A 20,579-nucleotide genomic window follows, 5' to 3' on the forward strand; every position below is an offset into this window, starting at 1 on the left:
CCTAGGCTTCTAGCATTTGTAGACTTAGAGAAAGCTTTTGACGATGTTGACTGGAATACTCTCTTTCAAATTCTGAAGGTGGCAGGGGTAAAATACAGGGAGCGAAAGGCTATTTACAAATTGTACAGAAGCCAGATGGCAGTTACAAGAGTCGAGGGGCATGAAAGGGAAGCAGTGGTTGGGAAGAGAGTGAGACAGGGTTGTAGCCTCTCCCCGATGTTATTCAATCTGTATATTGAGCAAGCAGTAAAGGAAACAAAAGAAAAACTTGGAGTAGGAATTAAAATCCATGGAGAAGAAATAAAAACTTCCCCGATGACATTGTAATTCTGTCAGAGACAACAAAGGACTTGGAAGAGCAGCTGAACGGAATGGACAGGATCTTGAAAGGAGGATATAATATGAACATCAACAAAAGCAAAACGGGAATAATGGAATATAGTCTAATTAAATCGGGTGATGCTGAGGGAATTAGATTAGGAAATGAGACACTTAAAGTAGTAAATGAGTTTTGCTATTTGGGGAGCAAAATAACTGATTATGGTCGAAGTAGAGAGGATATAATATGTAGACTGTCAATGGCAAGGAAAGCGTTTCTGAAGAAGAGAAATTTGTTAACATCGAGTATAGATTTAAGTGTCAGGAAGTCGTTTCTGAAAGTATTTGTGTGGAGTGTAGCCATGTATGGAAGTGAAACATGGACGATAAACAGTTTGGACAAGAAGAGAATAGAAGCTTTCGAAATGTGGTGCTACAGAAGAATGCTGAAGATTAGATGGGTAGATCACATAACTAATGAGGAGGTATTGAATAGAATTGGAGAGAAGAGAAATTTGTGGCACAACTTGACTAGAAGAAGTGATCGGATGGTAGGGCATATTCTGAGGCATCAAGGGATCACCAATTTCGTACTGGAGGGCAGCGTGGAGGGTAAAAATCGTAGAGGGAGACCAAGAGATGAATACGCTAAACAGTTTCAGAAGGATATAGGTTGCAGTAGGTACTGGAGATGTAGAATCTTGCACAGAATAGAGTAACATGGAGGGCTGCATCAAACCAGTCTCTGGACTGAAGACCACAACAACAAGAGTATTAAACAGTTACTCGATTTAACGTTTTGAAGTGTTCGGCACTAATCTTGTAAGCAGATATTATAATATTCATTCTCGAAGACAATGAAAGAAATCATTTCCTCGCTGTTCTCTTTGTTTGTGATTCCATACTTACACTCAGAGGGAATTTCAGCGCTGTAGTACGAAGCGGGTTTGAAGTGAGTCCTGGTAAATGGTGTGTTGCAGCAGAAAGTGATTTGTGCTGTGCAGAAAGCGGCCACTCGGCTGCGGCGTGGCCGGATGGCCGCAGTGTTTATTCCAGTGCTCGCTCGTTCAAAAACGCGCTGACTCACTTCCTCGTCTCGCTTGTGCAGCCAACATAAAAGCACTTTAACGCAGGTAATACAGCAGCGGCCAACAAAAATCTCTCCCGTCTCGGCCGCTCTGGTTTAGAAGGTTCTGCCTTGCCACGGCCATCGCTCCTCCACAGATAATTCCCTATCTATGGAATTACGGGGCAGCTTCCTGCAGGCAAACTCCACAAGACGTTTCGGATTTTTTTTATTTTGTTATCTCTGACTGCAAACTGTACAATAGAAACTTTAATTAACGGACATTTACAACCACTTACACCAGCAAACTCACTTTACACACGTGTAAGTGGGCTGTACCTTCTACACTCATACTCTTAAAAAAAATTTAGTACTGTCTGTACTTCGAGGAGCTACTGACATCATTGAGCAAGAACACACGTGTAAACTCCTTCCTACTTTTTGTAACACTTATTATATCTGTATTGTTTGAGTACTTGACAGTCATTTTTTCCTTAATGCATGCCAGACTAAATTCAGTGTAGGACGACTTACCACAGTTCATGTCCAACACTAAGTAACGCCTAGTGGTTTGATCCTAATGCGTAAGTCTGTGTTGTTATTATCTTAAATGTTACTAACAGTTCTACGGTATTTATAGAAACCTGATTCCTTACAGTTACCTCAAATATTTGTCTTCAGTTTTGTTCAATACGTGAAGAGAATAGTCCCTTTACTGAAACCGGTAACATGTGCTAGTAAATCATTCCTGACTTCAGTTCATGTAGAATATTCTGACACTATAAGTCACCCCTGGCAAAACAGAATCGCTATTAAGTTATGTGACTCTTCACGAAATATTTGTAAAAAACTATGTGTTGTCACAGAACATGTCCACGGTTGCAGTTTTTCGTGTTATTTAACATGCAGCTCATTACTTTTCCTTTAATTGCCGCAAACTTTAGCCGAAAATTAACGATTCTGATTCTAAATTGTCCTTTTAACGAAAGGTTCAAAATCAGCATGCTAAGAAAACACTAGTGAGTTCTAGAAGCAGCAGCGTGCTCTTTAACTTCTTCTACCGAGCCCTATCAGTGGCGAAGACACAGTAGTCTTGCATACGCGTACCTCACAGTTTGCTATTACAGTATAACTAAGCTCGAGACAATAAACCTCTTTTCAGTACACAGTATTTAAATCAACCCATCAGTAGTATACGGCCGAGGTGCCAACATGTTGTAGCTTTAACTGTGGTTCTTACACAATAGGTTGAGATAGTGAGCCCGGTTTTGGGAGAACCAGGGATCAGTTCCCTATCTGGTCACCCAGATTATTTTTCGTGGTTTCTTTAAATTGCGTAAGGAAACTGCCACGATCGATCCTTTGGAGACTATGTAGCCGATTTTATTTCCCATCCTTGTCCTATTCGAGCCTGTATCAAGCTGACCGTGACTTTGTCATCGAAGGGACATTAATTCCCAACACAATGTTTTGTCAACCTTTCTTGAGAGATACCTTTCGTCAGCCAAATTTGCCGAAAAAAGTAGCAACATTCCCAAAAACAATTAAGATTAGTTGCACAAATATCTGGAGCAGAAACAGAAGGAAAGAAACTGAAGGAAAGGTACAAAGCCGTTTTTTTCTTCCTGCCTTTGACTAATTCTCCTCGCCAAAAGGTACTTTTACTACTCGACGGCTAGGAACTGCTGTTTATTGGACAGTAACGAAGGGACAGAAATTGCTACGTGAAACTCTATTTGCAGGTGAATCTGTGCCTTAATACAACATCTGAATAGATCAAAAGTGATAGTACAAGCCGAATGAAAACTGAAAAATTATTCACTTAATATTTTCCTTACTTTTTGTCCGACAACAGGGTTCAAGACGATCTGGCTTATCTTCTGCTATCTGTGTTTTCTACTTTGCGATTCTTGCCACTACGAATGGGAACTGCGAAAGGGAAACATCTAAAAGAGTTCGAACATTTTGAACTCAGTAAAGGTAAATTTCTAGAAAACGTAATGAAAGTGTACGGAAAACAAATAGCGGTGACTTGTGGATCGTTATCGCGAATGTGCTTGTGCCGTATGAGACATTTGACTCAGAACATAAACACTGCAAATGACGGTCAAGTTGTTGCAGATCACTAATATAGATGTTATACCAGTGATAGTCAACCTGGTTCCTACCACCCACTAAGGGGCGTTAAGGATTTCAGGGCGGACGGTAGGTGGCAACAGTTTTAAAAATATTTTCATTACGTTTTCGTAAAATTTTTATGTAAACTGTTTGCAAGTAATCATTATTATATGCTTTAAAATGCTATAATCTGCTTTATAAATTTTGTAAAGTTGCCTCCCTACGTTACAAATGACCGTTACTGTGACTGGTGGGCGGTTAGAAAATTATAGTAATAACACAGATTCAAAGGTGGATGGTAGGTAAAAAAGATTGACTACCCCTTCTGAACCAAACGGTCGCAGAGTATGAACTTGAAAAGATAGATTAGGAATGTGTGACAGACTGGCACGCATTTGGCAGTACGTCATTCAGAGGAGCAATTCGAGAAAGTTTCAAAAGCGGACACTCAGCTTCCAGTTTGCAGGCCTTAGCCATTGGCCTTCAGAGTTCCATTGAGGGAATGATTCGAGTTCAGTTGTGGTTTGAAACAGAAATTTAATCAGACAGGGTGTTTTGGCTACACGAATTTCGTAACACTTCCCATTTGATAAATCAAACGGGCATCAACCTTTTTAAAATACAACCGAGTAAATTTCCTCCAATTGTGGAAAACATCAAAGTTTTTTTGTACACAATTTCTAACGTGCCCTCTATCTCTGAAAGAGATTCTTTATTCATCTATCGTTAATTATTTAATTTTCTCTTTTTTCTAAATTCCGCACTTTCTGTCAGAAGTAAGCTACAAAATGCTCATTAAAGTTGAGAATGATGCCTTCACCTCTCTCGGGAATTTTCTATATGTTGAACTGGCGTTTGCAGTCATAAACCTTAAATATCTGACTTGATATTTCTCAGTCTCGGTTGAGAAGCACTATTTTGAGCTCCGTGAACAAGGTGTTAATTTCGTCATGTATCAATATCTGAGATCGCCATAGGTTACCACTGATTATAATAAAATCCTTTTCTAAATCAAGGCTACGGGAAAATAAAAACGGCCGGGAGAGTATTGATAAGGGAAAGGACCTGAATCTGTATCCTTACAAACTTTCCGTTGAGCAGCAGTCAAAGCGCCAAGACGAGCTTTCGCATGTTGTGTTCTGCCGGTGCTCTCTGAGTGATGGGGAATCGAGGCATTTAGATCCTAAGATTTTAATTTCTTCAGATGAGGCCTGGTTCAGCCTGTCAGGGTATGATAACTTACGGTACATGCGCTGTTATACATCAGATAATGCTCTTCAGTACTTTGAACACGTCATGCATAATTGCCCGCATCTCGTGGTCGTGCGGTAGCGTTCTCGCTTCCCACGCCCGGGTTCCCGGGTTCGATTCCCGGCGGGGTCAGGGATTTTCTCTGCCTCGTGATGGCTGGGTGTTGTGTGCTGTCCTTAGGTTAGTTAGGTTTAAGTAGTTCTAAGTTCTAGGGGACTGATGACCATAGATGTTAAGTCCCATAGTGCTCAGAGCCATTTGAACCATTTTTCATGCATAATCCCAACATCAGTTTTTGGTGCTCAGTATATGGTGTCTGCATCGTAATACAGTTGTTTTACAAAAATGTTAACGCTAAGTGGTATGTCTAGAGATTGTTTAATCCATATGTGAATCAACTCACAGAAGATGAAAGACTGTGTGGATATTTTCAGCGAAGTAGAGCTACAGCACACACCGTCTTGAGACTCTCGTCACAGGCGCATGAGGTGTTCGGTGAGGAGATGACTCCCAGCAGAGGCAGTGGAATCTCCTAGCCACCTTGAACAGCTCATCTCTCTCCCTGTGGGGCAGATTGAAGCGTCAGGTGTAATCAAGCAATTCTCACACACTCGAAGAGCTACAGCAAAACAGCGAAAACACTGTCGCTGCTATTCCTCAGGCAGAGCTACTAGGCGTGTCTCACAATTTGATAAATAGAGCACAATGCTGCATCGATGTCACGGATGCAGTTTCTCCTGCGATGTTCATGAAGAAGGATCATTTCCATCTTAGCCTCATTGTAAATCGTTTCCGGGCCAGTTTCTTTCTCCCGCCGTGTGTAAGAAACTCTTCAAAACAATCCCAACACAAATTTCTTTTACAACAGTAAGTATCATACGCCAACAGTATTGAGAAATATCAGTCAAGTAATAAAAAGTGTGCCTTCAACGAACAAAAACTCACTTCTGGTTTTCTTCTTCATAAAGTATGTTGTCACTGAGAACTTGGCCCCGCCGGAGGTTCGAGTCCTCCCTCGGGTATGGGTGTGTGTGTGTTGTTCTTAGCATAGTTAGTTTAAGTAGTGTGTAAGTCTAGGTAACGATGACCTCAGCAATTTGGTCCTTTAGGAATTCACACACATTTTAACAGCCGGCCGCTGTGGCCGAGCGGTTCTAGGCGCTTCAGTCCGGAACCGCGTTGCTGCTACTGTCACAGGTTCGAATCCTGCCCCGGGCATGGATGTGTGTGATGTCCTTAGGTTCGTTAGGTTTAAGTAGTTCTAAGTCTAGGGGACTGATGACCTCAGATGTTAAGTCCCATAGTGTTTAGAGCCATTTGAACCATTTTTTAACGTTTTGAGAACATGTCAGTGTTTATTGGTGTAAAGATAACTGATACGAGCTTGGAAGGTGCAAGATACTGCTAGATGCGACAGCATGAGTGATTTCGCGAATAACGCACAGAGAAACTAGAGAAAGTTCATATATTCCAACAACAATAAATTGCGTGTTCCTACATTCAGACTACAGTGACTAGAAAATGACTAGGGATATTACTTACGTGAGCTCTAATTGTCAGAGGGCAAAACACAGTGAACAACAATCGTTCTGCGAGTGTATTATCACTACTTGCATTAGGACCATATGCTTTCGATGCAGGGGACGCTGAACAATAATTAAGATGACAGAGGTAGTAATTGGACCTACTAACATCTGTAGAAACTATAGTAGTCGTTATTAATCCGTCAGCAGTATATTAGTTGTACTCATAGTTGCTGCAATAGAACTAATAACAACAGATGGTAACTATACATATAGTATAATTTGGTAAAAGTGATTGAATATAATGAAAATCTATAGCCTTTCTCAGTAAAAGGAAAGGGACATCTAAGTGAGAGTGGTGAACAATATGTAGAGTTGCGTGTAGGAAGCCATCCAAATATTAGAATGCTAATAATAGACGAAACACACACAGAAAAAGCGATGTGATAAATATTGCAAAGCTACATTAAGATACACCGTAAAAAACATACTAAAAATGATCGTCATAAAGATTTACACACACACAAATCTGGCTGTAAAAGCAATTGTTCTTACCATGAATTTCGACTAGAATGGATAAATAATAACAATTTTCTCTGCCAATATAGATTTTCGTCCTCGTCTGTTGTGAAAGCCGTACTGTGAAGACAATGATTATTTTGGCTCAGATTTACCATTTTGGTGAATCTTCAAAAGTGAATAACAGGTTGGTTCCCTGAAGGAGGGCGCGTTGCTTGCCTGCCCCTTGCTTCTCCAACAGAAATACTGTTCCGCTACGAATTACAGCGCAGCCGTTGGAGCGGGCAGAGAATCCTTATAAGAAAGTAGCGAGGTCATCTGCGTTGCGGAGAACTGTTTCTCCTCTGTTTTTATGTCCGCGGTGGTGTGGGGGAGGCATATAAAGTAACATCACCGCATCCATGAGTTAAGCACTTTCCCGTCGGTAAGTCCAAAGAAAACTGTTCTTGTAATTAAAACTTATTTTGAGATTTCAGTGTTCCTTGAGCGTCACGGCTGCCCCAAAATTATGTCTGTTACTAGTAACTGAGGACTAGCCATCAGGTTTGGACTCCAGAATAAACTGTATGGACCCAAGAAATCTGAAGTGAGTTCCAGCACGGCAGGTTATAAATCATGCACATGTCTCACAAAATGAGTCTCTTCTTTGTTTTTTTTAATTACAGAATAAATGTATAATTCGTCTTTATTGGGTGGCACACAACGAAACACCTTTCCTTTCCTCCCATAGCTTCCGATCTACCGTTTTTCAAACGCTGCTAACCCGTTTCGTGATGTTCGAGCACGGATTTTTAATCTAAAAGCGTGGAATTATGTAGTTCAAATCAAATGGCTCTGAGCACTATGGGACTTAACTTCTGAGGTCATCAGTCCCCTAGAACTTAGAACTACTTAAACCTAACTAACCTAAGGACATCACACACACATCCATACCCGAGACAGGATTCGAACCTGCGATCGTAGCGGTCGCGCGGTTCCAGACTGTAGCGCCTAGAACCGCTCGGCCACCCCGGCCGGCAATTATGTAGTATTAATTCAGTAATGTCAGGGAGGTTACATTTTATAGTATGTAAATTATTACACTGATATCCTAATACAAAACTTCTCTCATGAGATTTCTTGCTGAGAGTACGGTGTGCATTTTTTTGAAAGGAATGTCTGCATCCGTTGAGGGGACACTCCGTATGTAGGAAAATCAGCGGATCGCTATTTACGGTTGAGACAAATGTGCGTTACTGTGCACCATACATTTGCCACAAGGACTGAATGTGATTATTGACAAACAGAATATTTTCAAACCTACATTCGATATTTTTGTTTCTGAAAACTACTTTTATGCTCTGCTCTAATACCTAATGCTCACGTAACTATGATTGTTACAGAATACATAAAATTTAACTTATATTATTTGCAATCACAACTCAGGATTACAGTCTGTGTTTGCACGTATTATTCGTGGAACATGCGGATGTGGTTTTCAACATTAGGGCAGCACCGTTACTATTCAACTTACTTATGCTTTATCAGCTTGTATAGAAAAAAATCATTATTGTTCGGTTGTATCATTCCAAATTGCATTGAGTCGTTTCATGACAATATGACAGCACTGCATTGTTGTTGTAGAAAGAAATAATAACATCTAAAAAGTTGTGACTAATAAATGACTACATCGACTGTAATGCTGTGAACTTTGCTGCGTTTTTGCCTCTTGAATCGTTTGTTTTCCATGTAGTTTATTATAAGAAACATTGTGAAAATACTGTATTCCGCAAGCCTAGAAATTGGTGCAATTATTATTTGGATTTTTCTGGCTCAATGAACGTCCACTCGTTGTAAAAACATTCACTTCTCTCTGTAAACCGCTTCATTATACAGGGTGGTCACAGACAGTCTGAAACGCTTATAAAGGCGTTGTAAGGTAACTTGTGTTGAGAAATAACTATTAAGAAAAAAGTTCGATGCCTTGCACCGCTACCGAGCTAATTAGCATTGAACATGGCCAATCAGGCCGTTGCGCGCGCAAGTTCAAGCGGCCCGCCAGAGACGGTGTCGCAAACGTGTTTTTCGTTTGGTTTCCTAAAATCGAAAAGGATTGCAAAAAATCTCGGATTAGGGAAGGATGGGAACGGAAAGCGGCCGTACCCTCTCATAGGAGCCATCCCGATTTTTGTCTTAATCGATTTAGGGAAATCACGGAATTAGGATGACCGGACGCGGGTTTTAACCTTCGCTCTCCCAACTGCGAATCCAATGTGCCAACCACTGCGTTAGCCCCCTCAGTACGGCACTGAAGATCGAACCCGAGCCAAAGGCTGAGCAATCTCGTGCGCTATCAGCTACGCTATGAGAACAACTGACACTAATTGTAACTGGCGGGCCGTTTCAGTTTGCTGGCGCAACTGCCTGATTGGCCAACTACAATTCTAACTAACTCGAAAACTGCGCAACGTATCCGATTTTTTTCGTAACAGTTATTTATCAGCACAGACTACCCTGAAACACCCTTACAAGCTTTTCATACTGTTTCTGAGCACCTTCTATAATACAACTGGGTAAACATTTCATTCTTTCAGCCTCTACGAAACAGAACACTGAAATCCAGGAAAAGCTAAATATGTGACGCGCAAATATTGTTCCGGATTCAGCTGAAACATGTTGTCCCAACTCCTTGTCAGACAGTAAACTAGCTTGTGTCAAATAAAGGAGACAGCCATAATATTTTATAAATGGTTTTAGGCCTAGAAGGAATAATACCAAAGAGTCTAATGTAGAGCTATTTAGTTTTTTCTTGTAACTTATTTATCCATCAGAATACAGACGCAGCTTTTTTTTAAATTGCAACGATATTTTACAGACCTTAAAATGTGAAGTAAAGTGATATCCGTCCGCAGCTCGTGGTCGTGCGGTAGCGTTCTCGCTTCCCACGCCCGGGTTCCCGGGTTCGATTCCCGGCGGGGTCAGGGCTCTGCCTCGTGATGACTGGGTGTTGTGTGATGTCTTTAGGTTAGTTAGGTTTAAGTAGTTCTAAGTTCTAGGGGACTGATGATCATAGATGTTAAGTCCCATAGTGCTCAGAGCCATTTGAAAGTGATATCCTAGCTACCAAACTTCTGCAGAGAACCTTTCAGCAAGACTAGCAGGAAGTATGTTAAAATCCAATTGTGCCAGCATAATTCAGACTCAGTTCCGTTGCCGTGAACGTATCGCATAACTGTGCTGAAATAAAAAGTGTAAATTGCATTCAATATTCCATGCTACTTCTACGTAGGATTAATTTTATTCTGTATATAAAAGGAATAGGGAAACAGAGCTATAGCAAAACATTTCTCAGTGTTCGGTTTATCTTCCGAATATATAGTTTAATGAAGTGTACATGAATTACATTCCTCCAGTTCATGGAACTTCATTTGCTATAGCTGTCGGTGAGGGGTCGACAAAGGAACCAGTTGTATCTCGTTTGACAAATACGTCAGACATGTATTAACTGTGAAGCTATTTTATGAATTCTGCAACATTCATAATAACGGCAGTTTAGCTTTCCCAAGTCATCCTTTCTAAATTGGAAAATAAGATGGCTCTAAGCACTATGGGACTTCCTAACTAACCTAAGGACATCACACACATCCGTGCCCGAGGCAGGATTCGAACCTGAGACCGCAGTAGCAGCGCGGTTCCGGACTGAAGCGCCTAGAATCGCTCGGGCACAGCGGACGGCTTGGAAAATAAGAATAGCAGTTTTAATTCACAGGTGGTAATTCGATTTGCTTCGTAGAGTCCACTGTTTTTGCAAAGTTTATAGCGTTCGTCGTTGCACGAATCGGTGTCCTGACACGACGGCTATCAATAGAAGAGAACGTACAAATTTCATAATGTGAAGCTTGAAGAAAATGTGCCAGTGAATACTGAGGAAAATATGTGGAGTCAGGCTAGCTGTCAGCGTGTATATGCGATACAGCTAGTTGCATATTTTAACCAAGTTACGACCTATATATTTCATTATCTTGGAAGATAACAAAAATATATATGCGTTAAGCCAAACGAATAAATATTTTCTTATTTAGTACTAATGGTTATCGAAAACTTTGTGCAGTTTATGTAGAAAATCCTATCTACTCACACCCTTGCAGTCTTTTGAGACTGTAAAGCATGAAAAGTACTGCCCATCTTTCAGTGGCTGTTATCTGCACATAGTTAGGGTAAAAATGTTGGTTTGAACTTCCGGCAAGAAATGAGGGACAGAAAGGTGCACACAGATGTTGTTCCGCAGCCACTTACTTCTTTTCACATTTTAATTACATTCTGGAATGAACGTGTTTAACATAAATGGTGAACCTCAGGTACCAGACTAAACTACAGAAATTTTATGACCGATTGCCATAAGCAACATAATTCATGTAAATTAGTCTATTTATTACGAATCGGAGTGTGAACGACATTGTATTCAATAGAGGATAATTCATAACTTAACTAACCGCTGCCATATTAATATGTTAACCAATATTCCCTTCCCTTCGTCTGTCACCGAACAGCTCCACTAACGGCATTGTTTTCTGCGAGTGTTCTGTGTTCCATGTATATTTTCCCGTATTAGATGTTAACTGGGCTTCGCAGGAATTGATTTAGTAATTAGTGTACTTTTGACAGTTGACCCAAGAATCAGCAAAATATTTCCTAACATATTAAAATGTTCTTAAACATTCCACAAGCTCTACTTCATTTTGAAAGAGACGATTAATGGAATTTAAGTTAATATAGCTGTCACATCCAACGATTTTTTAAAGTATTTGTCATGGTGCGGAGTTAAAGGCTGATGATTTCTTGTATCATGTTATGTAAAGGTCGATAGTAACTATTCACCAAGTAAGCCTATTCACCAAATTGCCTATGACGCTGAATGTCTCCTGTTTGTCTATATCTGTATGCTGAATCGAAAGCATATGGCCATCGGGAAACGAGGACAACATACATCGTTGCCAAAGTTGATTCCTAGAACGGAAATTTGCTAAAGAAACATACAACGGAATATAGGATTTGTTTATTTGAAATACACAAATTAAGAGAAATGACGTTTTTGTTCTGCTTCGATTACTATTTCGACTTGATACTGGAGTATTCTTTTACATGGTTTTTATGTTTTTTTGGCTGCTTCCTCATCACAGTATACTTCCTTTTCTAAATAAACAAGGAAAGTAAGAATTTGTTCCAGTTTACACATACAAACTCTCTTTCAGGTTGACAACTGATATTTCTTATCAGTATGTTGTTCTTTCCTTCTTCGAACCGTTTTTCTGATGGTTACAATGGTATGTTTAGCGGAAAAGCCCACCATTCCCACGTTTCACAAACTGGGTAAATTCCTCTTGTATTTTTCGTATAGAAATCCATTACAAATGACTTTAGGGTTTCTAATTCCATTTTCATGCCAGCGCATCTGTACATACTAGAACAGTGCAAAATCTCAAGAACATGTAACCTTCCCTTCAAAATACGAGGTCATTTAGTACGTTTTTTACGGAAATGTCCCTCACAGGTTCAAGTGATGTGTAAGGAAATCTCGCTCATAATTTTATATGATCTTTTGGCAGAAAAATATCGGAATTCATAAAGTCGACAATTGTGAGACATGGCTGACTGCATGTCATTTGCCTCGCAGATACGATATTATTTATCATCCGGGAGCGATCTGACCGCATTTACTCGCTCAAATAATTTGTTGTTCACTGCTCAAACTACTCCCGCTGATTTACGTATACAGCATTTTGTACCATAAAAATATTAGGTCTACGGAGTTTTACAATAAATATTTAATCAATGAATAAAAGTAGATTACTGAGGAAATGCAATATACCACCGTAAGTTAAGTGCATAACGTTTAAAGCAGGAAAATGTGCCGGATGAATGCAACAGTAGAAAGCTTTTGTTGCATTAATCTTTATATTTTTCTGTAACGTACAGTTTAAAATCCTTACTGTCTTGCTTTAAGGGTTGTAATCTGTTAGTGAAACCTGTAATGAAATTAAACTCAGTGTTCTTAAATTGGGATGTGTGAAATAAAGACTAGGTTTTTGTCGCGAAAACTTGTTGAGTAAGTTTACATAACCAGGGTGTCGAAGAAGGCTGTGTAACGCGTAGGGCTGATGGGATTAGGGCTCGTACCAAGTCATCTTCTCCTGGCGTTATATGCGGGTGGTGTAGAACAGAATGAGGTTAAATACACGCCGCCGTACTTTTTACAGTGGCCTCAAGAGTTGGGATATAGCTATAAAGACATACTTTTCGCATGCAGCACCAGCATCACTGAGGCACATCCTTGGTGTGCATGTCTTTCTTTCTTTTTTTCTTCCCCCCCCCCCTTTTTTTTAACGCTTCCGCTGCTGCCACTGATTTTACAGACTGTTGGCCGTGCAGTTTTGCGGCGAACTTAATGAAAGTTGTTACGTAAAAACCATAGCTATGTTGAAGCGATTATGCGCTTAAAGATTCATTGTACAGTTACGATAAAATTAAATTATAATAAGATGAAAACTCTTCGAATTTAGTTTCACTCATCGACAGCCATATATCACACAGGAATATTTTATTTGTTTTTGTACTTCATCTGAACTATAATGAAGTCGTGTTTAGAGCGTTACCTGGGGAGGAGAATGCTTTTTCACACTTCCTGCTTCAAGGCAGTGTCGAAGAAATGCATTGCTTTCACAGCGACGTTCTTTAGGTTGAATTTCAGTTTAAAAAGATAGTTATGTATGCTGTATAAATGTAGACGAGTGGATAAGCTTCGAACCACATTCGTTTTAATATTATTATAACCGAATATGGAACTTTTATTATAATGCAAATTGTGGCACAATTAGCAAATAGCCATGTCTTGAAGTTCTGACTTTGCACAATACCTGCAGCCAGTAAGCGACCTATTGTCATATTATCAATTTTTAATTTCTTTCGTTTTTTAAGTCATTTGTTCTATCGACTTTTCTCTTCGGTTGTCTCTTACATAAACCAAATTTCATTACACTTAAATAATGAGCCAAGCACTGAGAAAAATCAACTCTGTCATCAAATCACGTTCACAGAATCAGGTCGAAATTTTTGTCTCATTCAATTAATTTCCTTCCTGACGTGGTGAAACGCACGCAAGTTCCACAAAAATATCTGTTCACTGATAACGCGTGATATACACTGTAGCACGCAGTGTACTGTGGTTTCGTATATGTACCGAGTGATCCATTTTCTGTTGGCTCGGTGTCATCAGTTGCGCAGATAAAACGAAACAAAGAGAACTATATGTATGATTATATTTGCCATTTTGTTTTGTGCCCTAACTATCATTCTAATTTTGCTGCAGTAACAACATTACTTCTTGCTACTGCAGAATGTGTTCAAAATGGATGCACGGAACTTCAATACAGGGAAACACACGTCATCTTCTGAATCTAGCCCCTACTTAGCCAAGCAGCAAAGACCGTTGTAGATGAAGGTGTATGTGAAAAAATTCCGGTCACCGGAGAACGTCTGATTCCTTTGTTAGTTTCCTAAATTTAAATTTCTAATATTGTTATGTGTGATAAAAGTCTAAGGAATTACATTATCGACAGCCGATTTTGTTGAAATATATTGTCAGTTGACACTGAGCGGTCGACACCAAATGCTATCAAATGTTTTGTGAACTATCACAGTTTTGTGAAATGTGGATTTTGCAAGCAACTTAATCGATAGGAAATAAGCAAGATTCCTGATTTGCCACATGACCAATACCAGCTTGTGTATGAGGAAGACTGATCAAAATGTGCCTGGAGGCCGAAAATTCTTAATTCCATCCAGATGAGTAACGATTTTACTCACTGGCTGACGATACTAATATAGAAAATGATGATGAACTATTTAAGTAATCCACAGGCAGAAAAATTGATTGCAGCTGAGGGATAAATAACATGTGCACTTTTCGGAGAAATTAATTCGAAAGCTAGCGCACCGTCGATCACTTATAAACGAAATGAAGTTATTCCCTTGCTCCCTCCAAACTTTCACAATTGCGGATCGACTGAATGGTCAGTTTTCATAAAATGAAGCATGCCTATCCTTTTTAGTGATGTCCAGCCTTCATTTTGTGGTTGTCATAAGCTTAATGTCAATTGCGGAAATTGAATAATGAATGATCTTCGAAGATCATATCAGTTTTATAGAGCGTTTTCTATAATGTTTATCGTTGAAATTTCTGATTCGTCGATGGTGTTTGTTCTGGGTTGCGGAATATTTTGTCCGGAGTCTAATGGGCTTAGGTATTTCAATAACTTTCAGATATCATGACGACACTTTTTTATTATTTCCTAAACCTCCTTATGCGTTTCAACATTCCGCCATGATCAAAGGCAATGTTACATCAGTCATATATACTTATTCAATAGATACACTATATCTCGTGAACATTCTTAATCACGAGGCAAGAACGTTGACGATATACAATATATCTACTAAACAATTTTGTATGATTGACACAACATTGCCGTTGATAATGACGGAATGTCGAAAGGCATCAGGAGGTTTAAGAAATAATAAAAGTTTGGTCGAGACGTCTGAAAGTTTCTGGAGTGCATCTAAATGGCCGCTTCGTCTTATAGCATTGTTATGCAAATTGCACAACTCAGTTATGCCTCCATGACTAAAAGGGACTCCACCTCGTTTTCAAGCGGCTGTTAGGCCTTCGACTATCGGGACATTAGATATGACGACGTACTGGTTGGAAGACGGGAGCTATACTTTGCAGTACGTCATACATTATCCGGTTTGCTTGCTATTCTAACGTATTGTGGTAACAATCTATTTATGTTGCTTTATGTATTTCTTGTCAGTTTTAGTAACTGATTCCAGCCATTCAATAAAATGTTATCACGAATGGGGTGACATTAAAGCAGAGCGAGACTTGAACCCAGCGCTCATCTGCCATAGACAACATGTTTCTGATTGTTTAATCCGCAGCATATCAACCACAATAAATTCTTTTGCAGTATTCAACAATAATATTTGATCTGTCCTACAAAAACAAATATCAGACATAACTATGAATAATGTAGCTATATTTTGTAATCGAAACTAAACCTACAATTTGCAAGGCGAAGAGACATTAAAAGTTGAGAAACAGTTACGAATACAGAAACATAAACAACCGGTTAAGAGGAACGTAAAGAAGAAACGAAAGAATTACTGTGGAATTGCTAAGTCGCCGTCAATTTAGTGTGTGTGTAATTACTGCTGAATGAGTTGTCTGAATTCTCCTCAAGCTGAGGTAGCAAAATTAGAAAGAAAAACTTGTGAATAGCGGGCTTCAATTTTCGATATAGTCTTCCTGCTATAACTTTCATATAGCTTTCACAAACCAGTTAAAGCGAATTACGGGACGGTCCCTTTGGTACGAAAAATGCAGATTACTTTCCTTCACGTTGTCAACGAAAAAGGTCTCGCAGTGTTAAGAATATGGACTCGTACTCGATAGCACGCCGGTTCAAATCCCTAGATAAGGTTTTCCGTCATTTCCTTAAATTGCTTGAGGTAACTGCTGAGATGGTTCTTTCCAAAGAGCACGGCCAATTTCGTTCTTTGTTCCTCTCAAATTTGAACTTCTGCCCCGTCTATAACGATCATGTTGTCGACAGACAATAAACCATAATCTTCCTTCCCTTTATGTCGTCATTCTATGCTATCACTTTGTCGCTAATATCTTGCCTATAGCTAAGATTCTTCGTTTCTTTTCTCGAGGATAAGTCATGACTCGTGAACTTAGCTCGCTGCTAAATTGCACGAAGGGAACATTTTTTCACTCAAGCTTCAATAAGTATTAAATTTATAAAATTTCCATAATTTTTCACATTGTGAGAGAAGAATTGGCCAGTACAGTTACCAATGCGACTCCAGGCTGAAAATTCTGACGTTTCATTAACGCAAATGACGTGGATTTTTTACTTGTTATTTACAACAAGTTTCTTGAGTTGTAGGTAAACATTCTAGAATGACGGTGTAAACCGAAGTTTGTTATATATTTGCCGTGAGACGTTAGTAAATATCGTAACCTTAGTGGTAAAACGTCAGCTTGGTTTAACAAATTTTTGACTATGATGTTCACTATGAAGAAGGTCCTTTCCAAGTGTTCCCTACAGGTGATGTGTAGAAGAGTTAACTATGGCGCTCCTTCGTGACATGAAATGTATAAAATGTGGCAGGAGACTGCAACTGCTATATGTTTGTATGGGGGCGATTAATCATATTTGTTGCAGACTCCACCCTATAAACTAATTTTTGAAATATTGTAACTAGGTTTTCCATTATACATTAGGCGTTTCTAAAACGTTCGCCAAGCTCATACATCGCTTTATTTCAGATATACTCTCCTATTACCCAGGTAAAGTTGGTTTAAATCTAAGTTTTTCCTTCTTTGCATACCCTCGATGAACTCAGTTCAGGTAACCGATACGGACCCCACACACCCGAGCAGTATTCTAGAAAAGATCGAACAATTAACTGTTGCATGACTACTATCTTGATGGAAGGATTCTTTTTACGCCTCTTTGATAGCAACGAGTAGCATGTCAGTTTCGCTGTTTAACTATCCAGTTAGCTCTTAGTTCGGTTTCGTGAGTTTGAGCGGACTACGTCTCAGGACATTCGACCACAGGAAAATGTGAGTTGATCTACAGGAATCTAACGTTTTGTTTACAAAGAAATACATTATTTTATTTACAAGAAGAAAAAATGTACGATGTCACATGTCTGTCAAGTGGCATACATTTTAGAGTTTGACTAGTTAAGAGTTTTATTTCCTATGTATTTTTATCGTTAGTCTCTTTTACTGTGAGATAATTTCCTTTTACATATGGTGTCTAGCATTTCTCATTTATTAAACCGTGTCATTTAGAAACCGCAGTGGGCCAAGTATACTTTAGGAGTAATCAATAAAAAAACCCTAAACATATAATTTAAGGAGCAGTTTTAAGTAAAAACGTGCCAGATTACATTACACTAATATTTTATATATACAAATAAAACGTCATATTAATCAAATTGAAAGAGAAAATGAGGGCGTATTTAAGGTTCAAATAAAAGACAGGGTACATAGGAGACAAATTAAGAATGATGTTACTAGTTAAGGTTTAAGAATATTTTTAACTGTCAATTTACTTTCTTCAGGTGGAGAATTGGGAAGCCGTATAGGCACTCTAGTAATTACAGAACAGAAATAATCTCTGTGTATGGAGAATGCGTTAACCGTAGAAGCATACACATTATTTAGGAATGGTTAAGTGCTACTTTCAAAGAGCATTTATCATCCTGTGTAGGGAGTAGGTTTACGAGGCATGGTGCCTGTAAAGGGTCACTGTTAGTATTGTAGTTATACATTTAAAACCAACAGTACACGGGGAAAAACATCACAATAACAATCTTCTTGAAACACCGAATAGGAAATACCAGGTAACATCTAGACACACTGATTCGCATTGAGTTTATTTTGTTCACTATTGTACGAGCATCTTTCCGACGTAAGTCGAACGAAAACGCTGTAGAACGGACAACCAGCAGTGCCAACGACTACATGACTTCGTTTAGTTTTGTTAATCACAAACATATTTAAATAGTATGTTATGAAACACTACAATAATTCTAATTTCTTTCGCTATAAACACAAATATAGATATATATATAAACGGTTCAGATGCCTCTGAGCACTATGGAACTTAATTTCTGAGGTCATCAGTCCCCTAGAACTTAGAACTAATTAAACCTAACTAACCTAAGGCCATCACACACATCCATGCCCGAGGCAGGATTCGAACCTGCGACCGTAGGGGTCGCGCGGTTCCAGACTGAAGCGCCTAGAACCGCTCGGCCACTTCGGCCGGCAAATATATATATATATACGTTCTATACATTCACATTAAGGGCATGAAATTTAACAGCGTTTAAATTTTGTTACTTGATGTAAAGTCAGAATTTTTATTTATTTGTTTCACCTGGCTTACTGACTCACTTCTGTCGTGATTTTCTTAAAGAATTTGTCAGCGTCAATAACTTCAACAAAATGATTTGATTCTAAACAAAGATGAGAGTGTTTTCGTTGTGACTTTGATGTTGCGTTATAGTAGCTGGTGAGCATAATTTATCAGGAACAGGGACCACGCCGTGCTGGAGAAATGCTCTCTACTCCTTCTACAAAAATGTCATTCTCTAGCTCTTCAGTGACACGCGTGGACGACGATAGTGAAAGATCTCTGTTCTCTATCTATAACACCAAGAGAATCTGCCCCCCTGGTCAAAGCGATAAGTTTTCCATATCTTGGAAGAGAACTTATCTAGATTTCAGGAACAAAGCACAGCGCACATCAGGTATTTTTTATTCTAATGGCGAGCTTTGACCGAATCAGCTGTGATGAATCGCACCGGCTGATGCCAGTTAAAGCTACCATCTTCTCTTTACTTTGCGTTTGAGGTTGGCCTCTTTAAGCTGATACCAGTCATTACAACTACATATATGTGTTTTATATGTACTCCGTATTAATTGTAATACAACATTACTTTTTTCTCGTAGCCAAGCAATACCACCATTTAATATTTCTTACAGCCGCTGTTCTTGTTATTCAAGTAAAAGGTTCCCGTCGTTTAAAATCCCTGTTAACTTCCTGAAGTAGCTTCTCTCTGTTTTTGTCTGTCTTCACATCTAGTGCTGATGTACGTGTCAGGTGCTACCATTACTTTCTTTGATCCGCAAGCGCCGGCCTCTGTGGCCGAGCGGTTCTAGGCGCTTCAGTCCGGAACCGCGCTTCTGTTACGGTCGCAGGTTCGAATCCTGCCTCGGGCATGGATGTGTGTGGTGTCCTTAGGTTAGTTAGGTTTAAGTAGTTTTATGTCTAGGGGACTGATGAGCTCAGATGTTAAGTACCATAGTGCTTAAAGCCATTTGAACCATTTGATCCGCAAGCTTCTCATTCTCCACTCGGTCATACCACCGCCACCTTCCACGACGACACTATGACCCGTGTTTATCGAATATCCCTCCAATTTTCAAGAGACGAGGGAGGTACACCTGACGGTGCCTTTCCTCCAACTCTCACAAACTGTCGTCCTCAGATTTCTGTCCGTCACTCTCACTACTGCTGATTTGCCATCGTATGACATACGGAGAGTACCGTGAGTATATACTAAAATACGCTAGCTAAGGGCTTCCAATAACTCCATTCATGACACATACTTAAAATATTTTAATTATTTCCTCGAGTTATCGGTTTCGAACATTTTGTTTCACATGAGATAGTTGCATTGTCTTTGCAGAACGATCTAATGATGCACTGTTAAGTGTTTACAATGTCACGACGTTAATTAAAATAGTTACATTTTCTCGATAGTCCTGATATTAACGTTTATGCAGTTAGTGCTGCAGTGTGTGCCTCGTGAGTGTAGCGAGTACTGATTTCTTGGATGTTATGCTAAAGCGATGTGCTAAGCACCAATGTAAACAAATTAGCATCGAATCATAGTGGCAGATTAAAAGTGTGAGCCGAGTCGGGAGTCGAACCCGTAACCGTGCCTTACCGACTGAGCTACTGAGACACGACATTTCGTCGCTGTTCTGATTCTACCAGTATCTCTCACCTGATATCCGAACAGCACAAAAACTCTCCTGCACACGTTGCAGGACTAGCGCTTCCCGAAGAAAACATTACAGAAATGAATTACTTAGACACGGCCTAGAGGATTGTTTCCAGAGACAATTTGTCATTCAGCAACAGTGTTTACGCATG

Source organism: Schistocerca piceifrons, chromosome X (assembly GCF_021461385.2).
Source record: "Schistocerca piceifrons isolate TAMUIC-IGC-003096 chromosome X, iqSchPice1.1, whole genome shotgun sequence".
NCBI lineage: Eukaryota > Metazoa > Arthropoda > Insecta > Orthoptera > Acrididae > Schistocerca > Schistocerca piceifrons.